General features: G+C 43.3%; 2 long non-coding RNA genes across 2 annotated transcripts; both read right to left on the bottom strand.

Annotated features, from left to right (window-relative positions):
- Positions 1-5,895: 5,895 nt before the first annotated feature.
- LOC121666363 lies at positions 5,896-17,270 on the bottom strand. Its single transcript, XR_006016652.1, has 2 exons — positions 17,069-17,270; positions 5,896-6,356 (listed from the first exon to the last, which is right to left on the bottom strand). It is a non-coding gene; the product is annotated as an uncharacterized LOC121666363 (long non-coding RNA).
- Positions 13,670-16,991, bottom strand: LOC121666364. The gene is made up of 2 exons (XR_006016653.1): positions 16,365-16,991; positions 13,670-13,917 (listed from the first exon to the last, which is right to left on the bottom strand). It is a non-coding gene; the product is annotated as an uncharacterized LOC121666364 (long non-coding RNA).
- Positions 17,271-17,857: the final 587 nt, after the last annotated feature.

Below are 17,857 nucleotides of genomic sequence, written 5' to 3'. Positions count from 1 at the left end.
CATATTTTATTTCACACTGTCTCAGTGTGATGCTGGCAGTTCTGATAAAGCAGAGTGGCTTGGATGAGTCAGGGAGGCTGCATGATCTGGAAGCTGTAAATTGAATTCTATTACAGATTACTTTTCCTGTCATCTTTGCAGCATGGCTTTTATATATATATAAAAGTTTCCTGCACTGTCAGTTATCATAAAAGTTTGAGGATTTGGGGTGCCTTTATTATGTTTTTGAAATGAGATTACAGAGGCCTTGGTATTGTAGAGGACAAAGCTGCTGAAAGACTGTGCTTCATAAGGGATAAAGATATGTCCTAGACAACTTTATAGCTCAGAGATATTATCTTCTTTCAGAGTAATGTATATGGTGAAGGCTGGAGTTTATTTGTCAGGTCTTCCTGCTATTAATGATATTTTGTGTAGCCCCATTCTCTTGATGTTCTCAAAGTATTTTGATTAAGCTTTTTGAACCACCCTGTTGAAAAATAGAAAAGGGTAAAACCCTTTGCACAGCAGGTGCAGTGATCTGCCCAATGTCCACCAGTACCTCAGGGCTAGAAAGAGATTTTAAACTGCAGCATACAGACTGGGGTTTAAAATCCTACTCTAGTCCTGGGAAAGCACACATTATCCCAACCTTTTCTTTCTGCAACTTCCCTACAGAGATGCTGGTTCAGCTTCTACTTTGTGTAGCTCTTTCCATGTAAAAGGAAAGCTACTACTTAAGATTCTGTGATACTGGAAGATACTGCAGAGCTGTTTTCTCTTTGGAAATAGCTGTAGAAAATTCTGATATGATACCACCTGGAATTTGCTGTGGAGAAAAAAAAGTGCTAGCTGCAGTCCTATTTTTTCAAGTTAACATAATAAGCCTTTGAATTGCTTTTGTAATAGCTTCCTTCCTGCACGTGTAATATTAAATTATGGATTAAGTAAAAGAAGCAAACAGAAAAGCAAAACTTAAGTCACAAAGTCTCTGAGGAAATGGTAAGAAAGCTGCACTGAAACATTAGTAAAGAAACAACTGAAACAAATTTTCCTGGTCTGGGAAAACATCTAGATGCCATGATAACTCTTTTCCTTCTATGAGTCTGAGATCTATTATTTTGAAAACTCAATTTTCAGGTAATCAGCAGACAACTGTTTCATAGATTGATCATCATTGCTAAATCAGATTACCCCAAAAACTGCTCAAAAGCAGCAGTCACAAACTTTTGTGACAAACCTCCTGCTCACATAAAGCTTTGAGTAGGGAAAAGCTGGAGACTGGAAAAGAGCTGAGTTGTGCAAGGGGAGGCATCCTTCTCAACAGCAGGGTTTGTACAGACATCCCAGAATGGCTACCCAGAATATTCTGGTGTTAAAAACCCCAAGAACCAACTGCCATTGTTACAGACTTCCACAGATCTGTCTCCAGAAGTAATTTCAAATAGATTTACTAAAGGATATTCAACCAGCTCTGATACAGCCATTCTTCAAACATGGGCAGGAGGAGCTTGGTAACTTGACTATTAGGTACATATTGTACAAAGTCACGCACAACTTATGAACAGAAATTGATGCTTTTTTCACTGTTGTTGTTCAGATCCACTAAAATTGAACCTGTTTTAATCCTAGTCAAATTCAGGCTTTTGTCACAGCAGAGGTATAACTGCTCCTCCCTACCCTGCTCTTCATGCTGTAAAAGTTGCCCTGTTGTAGTAACCCTTACCATTTATGTTAATAAATTCAGTCCCTAAAGTTGTTGTGATTACAGTGATCCTTCCAGGATCTTTACAGTATAGAAAACACAAGTTGATGAGTGTTTGCCATTACAGTTTCCCATGTCAGGACTGGGCAGGGTACTTTCCAGTTACTTGTTATTGCTAAAAGCAAGGTGTCTTTTATGAGTGCTTTTTGCTAACAAAGTCTGTTCTTGTTGCTGTAGCTGCTGTTACCACTCTTTCAGCATATAAGCTTGAAATCCACACCAAATCTTTAGTTCCAGTCCTGTATTAAGCCTAGACAGTCAGGGTACAGTGTCTGAAGGTGAAGCTGCCAAAAGAAATTTAAAAAGCCTCGAGGATACAGGAAATTCAGGTGGCATTGATTCAGGAGAGAGCCAGATGCTTCAGGCTGAGTCAGTGCTGAAGCTCCTCACAGACTTGCAGGCAGCATTTTGCCAGGACCTTTTCATACGTGAGCTGAGCAGCTGAATCCCCTTTTCATCACTCATCCTCTTTGTGTGTGTGTATGTGTGTGTAGGCTTTAGTATAAAAATTTATGTTAAATAATAATTTAATAGTTATATTTAATCTTTGAGCTAAATTCAAGCTTGGCTATCTCTGTGCTTTTGTTGGTTTGCCCCTGATACAGCTGGAGAGCTTTCTTGGAAGAGCAGTCATCACCAGATAAGCAGAGGCAGAAATGTTCTAAAACTTTTTGACTCCTCCAGAAAGAGACTTTTTCTCCAGTGGTCTGATTGGACATTCGAGTGAAATTGCTACTAAACACATAAGGAATTTTGTATATGATAAATTACCCCCTCCTTCTTTCAACTTTTTTTAAGTTTGGCCTCAAAATATGTAGCTTCAGCTGATTCTTGAAGCCCTGAGAAAGTCCTTTGTGATGTGTAAGAAAAATGTTACATTTAAAAGTAGAAGTTACAAGAAGCAATCAAAGTATTATTGAGGTACTCTTCATAATCTGAGAAGAGATACCACAGAGGCACCAGTCCAATTTTTTTAAAGTCCAACACAAAGTTTGTTTCCATGCAAAGCTTGGTTGCTTTTATTTCAGTTTAATCCATGGGACACCTTTTAGAAATGGCCACAGCAGACAGCTGCAGCATTTTCAAAATCCATGGACTACTGACCTGAGGCTTAATATGGGCCACCCTTTTCCAGGGCTGTGACTGTAGGTGGCCGATTGAACAGTATCAAGATATCAGTCAGCTGGGATGCTTGTCATGGAAACCATCCATTGTGGATGGGGAGCAGGTTCCTCCGTCAGAGAATTTTGGTATCATTAGAAAGTTCTCACACGGCTTTCTCCAGCACAGTCTGTGACCAACAGTTCATAGCATCACTCTGAAATGCTGGAGGGGAAAATCTGAACTAATCACTCATAATAACTCTGCACAAGCCCACGGGGTAAGTCTGAGGTCAGGGCTGAACTGATCTTTTATTTGAGAATGGCAGTAGCTGTAATGCTGTAAAACTTGCTGGTCATGGGAATGGGCTGAACCAAAGCCAGTTATTTCTGAGCTAGATAAGGGGGAAAAGAGCTGAGAATGTGACTTAGAAGTATCTCAGTTTTACATGCAAAGGACCCTATCTCTGCACAACCTTTCAGGCCCATGCAAAGTGAATGCTGAGTAGGAACACTCAGAGCTCATGATGTTTTATTCCAGTTTTGTGCTTTCTTTGTGTAGGCTTCTTTGTGTCAAAATAAAATTTTAAGAGTTCAAAATGATTTTGCTTTAACAGTCACTAAAGTCAGGTGCTGTCTGGCAACCCATGTTACGTGGGAAATTAAACGAGATGCTTACTTGGTCCCTTTTGGCCACGTACTTTGTGAATTTGGATAGCTGGAGTGACACTGAAATCTGGCTCCCAGTGCCCTCCATCCATTTTGCATTCTAGTCGTGAGAGTGGTGAGAATGATTTCTCTTTACTGTTTTGCTTTTGAGGTGCTACAGATGGTGGGGGGAAGAAGTGGAGACAGGAAGAGAAGATCTGGGGAAAGGGCTTCTGCACCCTGTCACTATAACTCATTGTGATCTGACCTTCTGGATTTTCAGCCCCACTCAGCCATCCATCACTCCTCATGTGACTGTCACCTCATATTGTAATTAGCAACTGCCAGCCCCAGAGATTTGACAGTGAAAGTGAAAAAGTCCCAGAAGCTCATTGCCAATTTAAAATTAACCCTGTCATTAGAGGACAGATTGTCCTGCTCCAGAAGCAGCTCCTTGGCATTTGCACCAAGATAATACCACAGTCTTGCAGTGGTATCTGGCTCCTTGACTCACCCTGCCTTGTTGTCCTTGTGTCCTCCCAGCTCCCAGGCTGCTTCACCCTCCCTCCTCCCTACATGCCTCCCTCTTTGCTGCCTATGAGAACCGAAGCTGCTAATGAGAGTGCTCAAGCCGGCAGTCCCAGTGTCTGGGGGTGGATGATAAATTTGGCTTTCTGTGGTTGTGCCAATTGAGGGCTGTCTACTCAGTTTCAGAAAAGACCCTACCGTTCTGTGCATGGCTCTGTCCTTCCCCTCCTTCTGGGACTTATCCCCCTGTGCCAGCACTGCAGAGCAGAAAGCCACTGGGGTCCCTGCCTCTTTGTGTGGCCACTGGTTCATGCTGCTGACTAAGGCTCCCTGTCTTTGTTGCTGTGGGTGTCTCAGCCAGGTGGATGAAAGCTAGATCAGATCTGCCTTCTCATGCTGCAAGTTCCTCACCTTCGCTTATAGACTTTCTCCAAGTGTGACTGGCAGCCGCTGTTGCCAAGTCCCTCTTTACATGGCATTTACGGATCTTGCTTCATTGTCTTTTAAGCAGGGCATGGCAACCTAAGGCATCAGCTGGAGGTCATCCTTGTTGTTACTTGTTCATCTAATTAGGTTCAACTCCTGCTCTGCTGCCGTACAGAGGTGACAGCACTGAGAGCTCACTGAAAGGTTGCCTTCCCCTGGGAAATTTCTGGGGTTGCAGACAAAAAGTTGGAATATGGAGAGTGCGACGATATCTGGCACCCAGTCTCTGTGGTCATTCTATCTGCTCCAACAGAGCACAGTCAGGCAGTGAAGGTCCTGATAGTCCTGCAGTTCAGCTGGGTGATGAACTATTTCAGTGAGTGTGACAGGTGGGTTTGACACGGCCCTGGCTCAGACACCGTTCTGATAGAGTTTGCATATAACCAAAAATGTATTTACTTAACCCATTCTGCACTGTCCTGTCAAGATTTTTACTCTGATGTTCATAAAAGCTGGTCCCCAGGATGAGGCGATGCCCTTTTCTTGGCAGTAGGTCTGCACTGTTGTAATTAGTTCTGATCCATGGTGTACTTCTCTCCCACTCCCTTGTTCTTGCAAGCAGTTACAAAGACCACTATTGCTACAAATTGCCTACTTCTCAATTTCACTTCTCTGTGAGGCTGGCCCAGAGCAGCTCTTGCTCATGGCCACAAGAAGCATAACTGAGAGCCCCTGAAACACAATTTTGCTCTTTGGTCTTTACTTGCTTGAGCAACGAAGTTTCTGGGCCTGCTCTCAACTTTCAAACATATTTGCCTTTGCATCACACAGCTCACTGAGCCTTATGCCAACCCACATGGCAGGCCATGTTTGTATGAGCACTCTTGTATTTTGTTGGTGTGCCAGACACCACACTAGATACCAGCAGTAGCCATGCTCACCGAGAAGCAGGGAAGTGCCCACATAGCTATTACTGTGTTAAGCTTTTCTAATCACATCAAATTCTGACAGTTTGCCAACTATGTCCACAGGATAATGTATCCTTTCCTTTTCTTTGTGCTTCATTCTATGTTATTTTATTGCACTGAGACTTCAACAACTTTATTAGGGCAGCGTGCTCCCTGTGTCTCTTCTCAGCTTCGGTACATTTACAACCACTGCTCATCATGAGAAGAGATTGCATGTCTGTGGAAGAGTAGCCTTGCGAGTTCATAACCTTGGTGTCATTTTTTTGGTTTATATGCAGAAATGAAGAGAAAATACTTGCCAGTAAATGGAAAGATAGACATGGAAAGAACAAAAAAGTATAGCAGAACTCTAAAATATCTCTAGAAGCAAAGTTGTATGTTTGGGTTATTCATCATAAGGTGAGGCTTGACAGGCATAAGGGAATAATTAATGTTGTAGTTCATGACTGCCTTCAAGGGAATATGACAAGATTAAGAGAAATTTCTGCTCATTACTTAAATGCCTTTTATTTCCACACAAGGCAATGCAAAATGTCAGCACTCACTGGTTTAGGAGCTCACGATTTAAGCTAACTGGAAATGCCTGTGGATAAGTCTTGCACTATGGGACTGAGCAGCTTCTGTAGCCATACCCAGTGACTCTTTCTGGTGAAGCATGAAAAATGGAAGAGTTTGTTTTCAGCAGACATCAAATACTTGACTCTGGCCAGGACATAAAGGTCAGAAGTTGCTATTCTGCTAAGCATGGGCAGCACCACTACACCATCCTCATGTTGCAATGGGCACACAGCATAGTTCAGGTTGGAAAACACCTCTGAAGGTTTCTGGATCAACCTCTTGTTCAAATCAGAGTTGGCTGAAGATCTGACCAGATTTCTCACAGCTTTATCCAGTCTTGAATATCTCCAGCAATGGAGAATGTACAGCCTGTCATTTTTCCACCTGCAAACAGAAAGCGTAAGTTACACAACCCTAATGTAATATCTTTGTGACCAGAGGAACTTGGTAACAGAATCAAAGCTGCTGTTACTCTGCTACTTGAGCACTCCTTGCTCTGTAGCTCTCTTTATCACTATAACCTTCAAAGCATGATATTGAAAATGGTATATTTTTCACTTTAGGAGGCACGTCCTGTCTCTGTGACATTAGAATGCTTAGCAACATGGATGCAGATGCATGCCACACGTGCAATGAAAACCAGACTGTTTCCCAGCCTATATTAGACACATTTGCCAGTTCATTATTTTTATGACAAATCCAAAACCTAGCAATTAAAAAGAATGCACCAGTGTTCTTTTACATCAGCAGAAGGTTAGACCAATTGCCTCTGAAATTATCAGTGTCCCTATCCCAGTAGTGCTGCAGCTCTCCAGATGGCAACCTTGCACCCAGTGAAAGAACTGTGCTAATTGCCTGAAACCCTTTTTATATCATCCTTCCAACAATATTATTGTGTATTTAAACCTAAGCTTCAGAATATCAACAGTTCAGCGGGAGTTGCTGGTTTAGTAAGTCCTGGAATCCTGGGTTGATAAATCTTGACACACTGGGTTTAGTCATAGCTCGAGATATCTCTGTCACTCTACTGTTCTTAATCCTTAAACAAATTACTTAGTCTCTTCATATTCCTGTTTGGCATTCTGCTCATTTTTGGTATTTCTGGCCTGATGCTGTAAACTCAATTTTTAAGTTACTGTCTCATTATGGGTTTGACAATTGATGTCTTGCAACCCCAAGCAAATACCCATGTTCTCCAGCTATTAACTATTGTTGCTTGCTTCTTGCTCTCTTTTCACAGGTGAACTCACAGTCTTGTGCTATTGTGGAAGAAGATGGGGAAAAATCTAGCAACTATTCAGCAGAAAACAAAAAACGTTTCTTAGCCAGTGGTTATAATAACTGCTATGGACCCGTCTCTCTTGATATGTTATTTCCTGACACTAAATGAATTTGACATTTATATCTGCTTTTATTTCTTCCAAGAGCCTTGTGTCATTTTTTCCTCATTTAAAGTGCTGTTGTACTCTGAAAATTGTTTTTAATAGTGGTGCTATGGGGGCTCTCTATTTATTCTGTCAAGTTTACTCAGAGCAAAAACATGTGGTTTGACAGCAAGAAACTCTCTGGCTTTTGTGGTCTTTGGATTGTGGTGGAAAAGGCCTTTGCTAACTCCTAACACTGCAAACCTGGATGTCAGAATCTTCCTGAACTGTGCAGAAGTGATGGAGAGTGATGAAGGAGAGCGTGACGCACAGTGCTGAGAATAGACTGTGCAGGAAAAGCAGAGACAGCAGGCTTCTCTCCCGTGTCCCTCTCTTGCTGCTACAGAGGATTTATGACGTTGTAACAGGCTTTGCCGTGAGTTGAATATGAAAAGAATTTCTCCCAGACTCTAGTACCATCAGCATTTTTTGCTGCATTGGCTTCATTGCTTCTCTTCAGTACTCCAGTGAGCTGACTGGCAAAATCCCAAGCTGCATGCTAAGATCCCTGCAGCGCTGCAGGCAAAAGAGTGCCCAAGCTGCAGAAACAATGAAATAATGTACCTCATAAGTGCCCTTCACTTAGACAGAAGAATCCCTGAGGAACAGCAAAATCCTGGAAAGGATGTTGCCAAAATTCCTTCTTTGCTGTCATCCACTGCAGAGATAATAATTTGCATATAGTTACTGCTCAATGAATTCCCTGATACAGTCTCTGCCCTCCACACCAGAGAACTGCTGGCTGCTTTCATACACAACAGACAGATCCAGATGCCTATAAAACACGAAGCCTGGATGATGGGATCACTTATCTTTCCACCAAGATGAAACCCAATTAGAAACGGCAATTTCATTGCTGTATATACATCTCTTACCAGCTTACTCTATCCTTCACTGTCTTTTTGCTTACAGTCTAAATATGAGGCTCTTGAGTAAGGATTATTAGGTGGTCACAGTGCTGAACACAATGAGATCCAGATCCTCCTTCATCAATCACTATCACAATCACATCAGCATTTATTTGGTTACAGTTTCTGTTCTTTCAGCAGGAAGGTCTGCTGGGACCTCAGTGGTAATAAGAAGAGAGTGCTGCTTTTCTCAGCCATGCCTCTTTTTAAGAATATAAATGGCATAGCTCTTTATGGCACCCAAAATGACATTTTTCCACAGATACCAGTGATTATTTTCTGAGTTGGCTTTTTCCTTTTATGCCTAATTGATACTTTTTTGCACTGTATATTTTATAGCTTTCCAGCACTTTCTGTTTAAAAATCTTGAGGTAGAGAAATGTTGTATCTATTTTACATACATGGAGAACTGAGGAAAAGCATGATAAAGTTTACCTGCCATCAAAGTCATGCACTGAGTTTATAGCTAAACTGGTATTTAAAAACCCCAACAGTTCACCACCATTTCTTTCCCTGTTTTTAGCCATTCCCATTCTTTGTGTCTTCTGTCCCTCCTGTCTTCCTTTCCTGCTACTATTTTGCCAATGTCTTATCCTCTCTTTCAGCAGGTCTTATCCTTGAAAGTGGGGGGTTTTTTTCCATATTTCTGAATCTGGATCTGATACCCAAACACTTCAAATGCTATGCAGACTTATACACTGCCAGTCCTATTTCTTTCACATGCTAACAGCTAGGAAATTCCATAGCAAACTCCCAGCTTCTTTCAGGGACCTTGGGCACTGCAAGTAATTCTCATTTCTCCTGCTTTTTTTTTTTCTGTGTCCCATTACAGTGCTGGCTTTCAACTTTGTTATAAGCCATTAGCATTTTGCTTTATAAACAGGTCATTCTGAAATGTTGTGGAGGCTGCAGTGTGTGTAGACTCCAGAATAGTTTTCCATTGGATTTTCTGGACTCAGAGTCTTTTGTATGGCTATGCGCAGTGGTGCATGGGGATGGATCCCATCTTTTCTCAGTCCGTACTTCAGAAAAGTTTCCTTATACAAAGTATCTTTCAGTATTCTCACATTGAAAAAATCCCCAGATTCTTCCTGGATGAAATCTTCAGGATTTGCCCTGCAGTGCACCCCCAAAAAAGGACAATCATCTGTGTATACAACAGCTGGTTAAAGGGAAGTGTTTAGGGTTTGAGTGAGTTTTCTGGTTGGTATTTTTTCCTCTTTACCTTTCAAAGAAAGCCCCCATAAATTCTGCATGTGGTTATTTTAAAAATTCTGAGCAATGTACTCTGTGAAGTAAGAATAGTCAATTCAAAATTCTGATTTCTATTGATGTGGGCACTCTTTGTATTTTAGTCACCCTGTAAATGTCTTTTCTGCATAGATTTGTTATCTTGTTTTTAATACATTGAAACAAGGGGCAGCTGCTAAGGAGGAGGGGAGGCTCTTTGCCAATGTGAGGACACCAGGGGAGCTGTCTGCCAATTTCAATAAGAGAAGAACAATTTTTTTTGCTTTCCACTCCTCTCCTCTTTCCTAGTGCTCCTACACCCTCACATTCACTCCTGGATAGAGGTAGGAGTTCAGTCTCCAAACTGAATCAATTCTTGCTCCCTTCACTGAGGCTGTCAGCAGAGCAGGGTTAAATGTCATGACAGTGTTTTTGTGTTGTGAATAGCTCTTCTCTCTGCTCTTGCTTGATATAAGCAGGCTTGTAGCCCCTTCCCCCTTTATCTTGCTTAATGCAACACATACTCTGCAGATCACTAAAGCTGGGATTGCTTGGCTTTACAAAGCTTCCCTGAAATGAGTTGTCTCTCCCTCTCTTCTAAAAGCACCACAAGATCTCTGAAACCGTGTCTTTTGTCTGAGTGTGCTCAGAGGAAAAAATATCTTGATTTTTGAAGACCTGTTTTTCTTCTCACTTGTTTTACATCAGCCACCAGTTGTCTGTATGGACAAGGCACGGCAAAACAGCAATACTGATAAGATGGCTACTAGATAATTTGCCTTTACAGCATGTCCCAATTAGCTCTACCCAAGAAAACCATCAGTGACTGGAGTAACAACATGGCTGGGAGAGTCTCAAGGGATTTAGCCAATTCCAAGTGGATCAGCAGCCTCAAATAAAATGGTCTAGTACTGGTGGAAATGATAGTTTCCAGGTAGGACAAGAAATGAGCTCCCTGCTGGGCTATTTTCCACAAGAGTAGAGACTGTCACAGTGTCTGTGCCACTTCTTGCTAGATGCTAGTAACATTCTATCTTACTCAGAATTTTCCAAGCACTCTTCATTTGTAGAAGCAATCCTCTCTACTTTCTGCCCTGGACTCCTGCTAGGTAAGTAGTAGTTACTCTACTGGGGGGAAATTTACCCCGTGTGTGGAGCAGAGAGTATACTGGAAATAGCAAGTGTTAGCCATGATGTTTGATGGAATGATGAAACTTGTTCCTGTTACTTAAATGGCATCATTTATATGTATGAAACTATTGCCTAATGGTGGAGTATTAATCTGATGAGAGGAACTTCTCATCAGCTTGGAAATCCATGTGTGGTTGACAAAACAACATCTAAAGCTGGCCTCTTGTTCCCCCTTAAAGTTTTAAGTGCACTTCAGCTTTTGAAGCCAGCCCTTTCTGCTGGAGGACTGCCCAGTCTTGCTTTGGCTTGCCTCTTTCTCTGGATTCCTGCCACATAAGAGATGTTAGCTACTTTGGTTGTGTTTTAGAAACATGGAAAATGTGGCTCATGTAAGCTTATGATAATGGATTGCTGGACTTTTCAGGCTGATGTTGTGTTTTGTATTTTGCATTTCATGCTCAAGAATTTCCCTTGTGTAAACCTCACCCCTGTAGTTTGTTTGCAAAGAGAAGTCTTTTGGAGAGGGGACAGGATTTGCCAAGAGTAGGAAGGGAAAGGGGTTCACCATGGAAGATATGACATACTCTGTACCTCACTGGAACTTTGCAGCAGGATCATGTTTTGCTGCTCTCTGATACCCTCTTTTGCTGTACTTTTGACTGATGTTTGTTAATGCTTAAACACCAGTCTGCACTGCTTGAACCATCTCCTGGCTTGTTGAGATTCACTGACCATCACCTTGCACCCACAGCAGCCTTGATTCTGTAATGTTGGAGAGAAAAGAAAGCTGTCTGACAGAAACACTTCTTACTGGAGCTTCCAAACAGAGAGCCACCACAACTCTTATCTCATTGTAGGTAAAGATATGCTCATGAGGTAACAGGTGTGGAAAAAGTTGTTTATTTAGTAAAATACCGTATGTATTTATGTATCCCTCTCTTTATTTAGATTTATATTTATGTATCCCTTCAAAATTAGAGACTGTCAGGGATTATGGGCAGTGCAGATATTAAAGTACATGATTTTGATGTGAGGCCCTTGGGCATAAGGCAAGTTTCTCTCCATATCTCAAGCACAGGCTCCCCACCTGCCTAAGGCTTACCGGTGTAAGTGTGGTTGTGCTAAAGTATGTGTGGCTTCACAGTTTCACTTTTCCTTTCTTCAGGTGTGACTTCCTGCCAAATGTATGGCAGTATCTTGCCATCAGACTGGCTGCAGGGAAAGAGGGTTGGCATAAGAGCTGCAGAGCTGACTTGTGAGACAGTTCATTTTTTGTTTGGCCTTTGCTTCATTCAAATGCTACAGCCATTTTTTTGTTAGTTGAGCAATGTAAAACTTCTCAAGTGGATATTAAGACATGAACACAGGGAAGACTAGTGAAGTGCACAGCTCCTGTCCCACACTGGGGCCCTAATTGCTCTAAAGAATTACACACTTTGTCAAGTCCTGTTTGTAAGTCCTCTCTTGATTCAGCCTATTTTCCACCAGAGGGAAATGAAGGTGAACTGTTTAATTTGCATGGCACTTGGAGGCAAAAATTTTCAGAAAAATTAGGGCTTTGACATGGTGATTCTTATATGCGTGTGGATGTCTTGTCAGCCCATGGTTGTCCTACAGAGATAGCATTTCCTTGAATGGCGAGGTTATGACCATGTGCACAGAGTGTATGAAGTGGTTTGGGCTCTAATAAGATGACATGCCCTTGAAATAAACCCTGGCCCTGCAGAAATCAAGAGCAAAGCTCCCAGTGACATCTGAGGGGGCAAAGTATTACAAAACTTAACCTTCTAGAAATGACTGAAGTCTGGACAGGCCAGATTTTTCTAAGGTGCTGATAATCTGCTATACAGAAGAATCTAATTTCTTAGCTTTGTGTGCTGTGAAAATACCTTTTGTTTTAGAAACAGGCTTCCCATGATGATCAAAAATTGAAAATAACGTTTGGTAAGAGAATCTACAGCTCTATGGGATGAGGCCATAATGCTCTTCTTTGGGTAGTGTAGGGTGTCATGGAACAATCCTGAAACATCTGTCTGAAAAGATTAGGGAGAAGCCCAGTTTCAGATCTGGAATTCAGCTACTCTGCTGTTTTCTCGTGGTTCAAATTCCAAGTCTAATCTGAGATTCAAATAGAGGGTTATGGTCATTCTGCCCCTACAGAAGACCTGAAACTGCAGGTCTTCGTTTGCCTGACTTCTGAGTTGTTCTTACTGCTGTGTTTTGTGACATCAGCCCAACTCACCAGCAGCATTAGGTCAAAGGATACCCGGAGGCCTCCTGTCAATGACAAAGGAGCCGAGCTTTACTCCCGGATATATCATTCCTGCACACAGCCAAAGTCTGAAATCAAGCTGGCCTAGGAGAATTGCTCAGACATGCAGGTCACAGGCAGGCCAGAGCATGTGCTTGGAGTGAGTCAGCCTCAGAACTTCTGTGAGACTGACATTTGAAGATGAAGACAGAGGAAGACAGGCCATGAGTGCGTCAGTAACACTTGTGTGTGCACACATCTTAGCCAGTTTGTGGGTGAAATTCTTGCTGCTGGGTAAGAATTTTGCTGCCGTGCTTGGTAGACAATGGGGGTAGCTGGACTGGCCCTGAGGGTGGGAGGAAAGAGTAAAGGCACCTTCCCACCTGAAAAGTGCCATCACAGGGACTGGACTAGACTTCATGCCCTTCCATTGATTTCTGTGCCAGGCAGCCATAGTGACTGTAGCCATACTTTACCCAAGGTTTTCCTCTTCCTCCAGGAGAAAAAAGAGGCCAGAAAAGAACCACATACATGAGCTAGCTTTGGAGCTGTGCTATGGCTGCTGCTCAGCTAAGGGCCTCTGAATTGAGTTTCTCACTGCAGTGTGACTGGCAGGTTCTTGATACCTGCTGCACAGGGCTGCATGGGATTTGCTTGTATGAATGAGGGGAAAGGATTCACTGTGCCAGGCAGGATAGAACCAACAGGAATTAGAGGAAAACTTGTGCGTAAGAAGGAGACAGGACCAAACAGTTCTGGCCGAAAGATAAGAAAGTGTATTTCTTAGGAACTAGGTTAATAGCAGTTAACAGGATCAAGAGGAGTCATATGGACAAAAGGCAGTAATGGGACTGTTCGTACTACAAATTTCCTTGTAGCTGCTCCACAGATCAAGAGACCTTCAGGATTCATCCCTGGGAAAATAATGTGGAGTCCTGCTTCTCCTTTTGATTGTAGCAGTGTGAATCAGGAGCAAGTCTTTGGAAGTCAGTGCAGTTTTCCTGACATAGTAAAACAGAGGATGAGGGCATATAAATCCATGAGCTAGGAAAGGGAAGACTTGAACATAAGATGAAATGACCGACACAAGAGGCAGTAAGAGTGCAATTCCTTCCCACACTGCTATTCAGCTGACCTTAAACTTGAGGGTGAATTACCATGTGAGGACTGCTCTGCCCTGTATCCGTTTTGGCTCCTGGCTGCTCTGCACCATCAGCCAGCAGGAGGGCTGCTGTGAAGTGCCTGGAATCAGGGTACCCAGCAAGGCACCCTGCTCTCGTCCCAGCACATACCAAAGGAACAGTCAGCATCAGGGACTGGTGAAGCCCTTTCCTTGCTAACCCGGAGGACAGGAAAGGGCTTGCAGGGATTTGTGCTGTTTAGTCTCAATTGTGAGTTCCCATTTCTCTCAGTTCTGGATAACTGGCTGCTGAAGCAGAGGTTATTTCTAACCTCTTGGGAAAAAATTGACTTCCACTTTCTACCTGGTCATACTGTTTTTTTCTTTTTCCACTGTTGTGCATGACAAGGATGGCTGGACTCTGCAGCCCAGAGCAGAGCTAAGTGTTCACAGAGCACCCAGGAGTGAGCCCAAGACAGCAAACCCAGCTGGTTCTGCTTCCATGTGCAACATATGCCTATTGCAAAGAGAGGGTTTGGGATGCTTGTAAGCTCTTTTTGATACACACAAAAAAGGTGATATCTTCTTTTCCACCAAATAGATGCTGTCCTAGCCTGTAGCTTTGCCTAATTTCCTATCAACAGCTTCAAGGAGACTTGGATGAAAGGTGTCTTTTTTAAATCCTCTGCCTGTAGGAGGAGTTGGTGCTTGGAGGACAGGCAAAAATACAAAACCCCTTGTTCTCCATTTCCAGTCTCCACTTCCTCCTCTTACCAGATCAGATGTTTATATTTCATCTCCACTTCTAATGGAGAATGTCTGCTAGTATTTTCTCATGGACTGCATTCATTTTAGAGTGCGAACTTGTAATTTTGTCATTCATTGTGGCCTTCTGTTCCCTCTAGTGGTGGCTGTGCTCTGTGTAAACCACAATATATAGGGAGTTTGGTTTAGGTTTGAACCTATATTCAAGATCTGATTTACCCTCAGTCTGTATTGTTCATCACAGATATTCACTAAGAGAACTAGGAGACGTTTAATCCAAGCTCTGGAGTTTGGATATGTTCCTTGTGCAGGCCTGAACTTCTCAGGACCTTGTGTGTCAAGCACCAGTCCACCAGCAGGTGTCCCAGAAGCCCATTGGTTCTCATCACAGTAGGCACAGGACCTCTCATACCTGGTCCTGGATCTTCTGAAGGGCCATACAGATGCTCTGCCACAAGCAGGATACGGCTAAATAAAAAAGCACAACGTACAAATGAAGTGTGTGGATTGCAGGACTGGTGTGCTGGAGCCAGGATCTTCACCTCACCATGTGGGTGCGCTCCTTGCGGGGGCTGAGGAGCCTGCAGTTGCCTTGGTGACTGGAGCCAGCTCTATTAGCACAGCCAGGAGAGTTTAATCCAGTCTAGTCCAGAGGATTAAGAACGAGTTTCTGCAGCACGGCGTGAGAAGGGGTGATTTCAGGGATGACGTCAGGCGGATATCACATTTTGTGTCATGTTTAGCCAACACAGGAGTACTGGGTTGAGACGGCTTCTTATCATTCCCCTGTGCTGCAAAGAGAGCATTACCTTTCTCATATTCCAGAAGCCCTTCATCTTTGACAGGGACAAGAACTCCACTGGGGACTACCAGTTCTCTGTTGGCAATACCATCAACAGTGAGTAGTTTCTCCAGCTCTTGCAATGGAAATGAAACCTCTATCTGAAGGAGAAGCAGTAATAATGTTGTACTAGCTCATGACAAAAGCACAGGAGTATGTGCTAGCACCATCTAGCCAACATCCCCATCATTGCAGCACCAGCTACCTTTCTCCTCTTTTTTCCATCTTTGAGCTCGATGCAAATAGTTGTCCTCTGTTTTCAACTACAACTCTTACTTACTGTCTTGTATGCTTTGTCTTCTGGCATTATTGCACATCGTCCCCCACTTCTCATCATCTTTCAGGGAGAGGCTGAAAACTTGCAGGCAAAGCCATTGATTATGCCTCAGTATGTGGGAGAGAAGATGAGATGTTCTGGTGGTATCCCAAACCTAAGACCCTCTGACAAGGGTGAAGCCAGAGTATTCCTGCATTCTGCTTCTAACATGGGCCTGAAACCATGTGAAAATGGCTACAGGGCATGCACTGAAGCAGCTGCTGGGGAAGCTCTACCTCCACCCAAGGCACAGCCCTAAAAGCAGGGAGCTGTGAAGTCACCTTTGCTGCCTGCTGTATCCTGTTGTGGTAGCCCCAGGTACAGGTCAGCTGGACCCAGCTGTCTCATTTCAAGACCATGTGTCCCAAGCAGCAGGGGAGGGGCCAGATGAGCAACAATTAATTACCTGAGGCAAGTAATCCCCGAGGACTAGGCAGTGCTGTGGGGCCAGATATCCTTGCGCACCATGTAGAGCAGTACCCTCTTTCGTGCCATGGAGCCTGTCTTGGCAGCCTTCTCTGTCTTGGAACTCATCTCCTGGTCTGCTTTTCCAGGGTGTGCTCTGCCTGGGTGGTGACGTGGAGGTAATACAGCAGTGTGTGAGCGAGGGCAGGATATCCCTACAAGCCCTCAGTCCTCGTCCCCAGAGTGTGAAGGTCGCTGGCTCCTGGGTAAATTTCCATCGGATGCGGCACTCTCCCCTTGCGACTCAGCATTTCTGACAGCCGACTGCAGCTCCTCGTTCTCATTTGATCATTTTCTTGGTAAGGGGAACTAGCAGCCATTACTAGAGTGATTTGGCCACCATCCAACAGTGTGTGTATTACTCACACATTTCCCTGCTAGCAAAAGGGAGGTTTTTTTCTACTGTCTGGTTGCAGCCTCTTCCTATCTTCATCATTAGATAGCTCAGAAGGTCAGTGCTAAAAGAGAAATCTCGGAGGCTTTTTTTACAACCCAGAGTAAGGGAGGGCCAGTGCAGGGGGAGAGGGAAGGGGTGAGAAGGAATGGAGGGTATGCCCAACAGAATTAATTCTTCACTAGGATTGTCTCTGGTACAGCTGAAAACACGATCCTGGAAAATGTAATATTTTTAGAAACTGTACTGACCTGTTTGGGTAAATCTCAAGGTCATCTGATGATCACTGCAAAAGGACTGACCAGATACTGCTGCTGCTGCCCTGGCATCATGGGACCTTCAGACCTTCAATTCAGCACTGAAATCTGCATTCAAAATGAGATCCTACTTCCTCTCCCTAACAACCATCTCTCCTGAAACTTCTTTAAGAAGGAAATGCACAGCCCAGCAGCGAGGAGGTTCAAAATGCCTGCATGGCTTTTTTTTTTTTTTTTCCTTTTCTTTGAGAACATTAAGCTATTAACTCCAATTCCCCCAGAGGCAGAGGTCTGCAATTCATTTCACATATAGGGCATTTCAGGAGTTTGCCTGGAGGATCAAGTGTTGGCCTGAAGCCAGTTCTTTCATTTCTGAGACCTTTCCATTCCTTGAGGAAATTCTGCATGGACATGCTGGATGCCAAAGTCCCCAGACAGAAAAGAGGATCAGAGGATTTGTGTTTTCACTACATCTGCTATATTCCTGCATAAAGACAAGTCCTGACCTCATTGTGAGGTGGACACAATCCTCCCACTGCCCCCAAAAGTAGTAACTGTCAAAGAAATTGGTGGTAATTGGGAAAGGTGAGAGCAAGGTCATGACTGCAGCTATTTTGCTCTGGTCTAAACAACTGTTCAGGTCTAAAGAGTGAGGGTCTCCACTGGAGAAAGTGGAGTCAAGGAGGCACTGTCCTGAGGCAGGTACTCACTTCTGAAAGTTTAAAAGATTCTTGCTTTCCAAAACACTGAAAGCAAAGTAAATGTGACCTCTATACAACCTTC

The sequence above is a fragment of the Corvus kubaryi genome, unplaced genomic scaffold (genome assembly GCF_017639235.1).
Source record: "Corvus kubaryi isolate FWS band 111438036 unplaced genomic scaffold, C.kubaryi_AGA036_p1.0 37341, whole genome shotgun sequence".
Taxonomy (NCBI): domain Eukaryota; kingdom Metazoa; phylum Chordata; class Aves; order Passeriformes; family Corvidae; genus Corvus; species Corvus kubaryi.
Note: the sequence above shows the minus strand (reverse complement) of the source record. Positions and strands in the feature narration are given on the sequence as shown.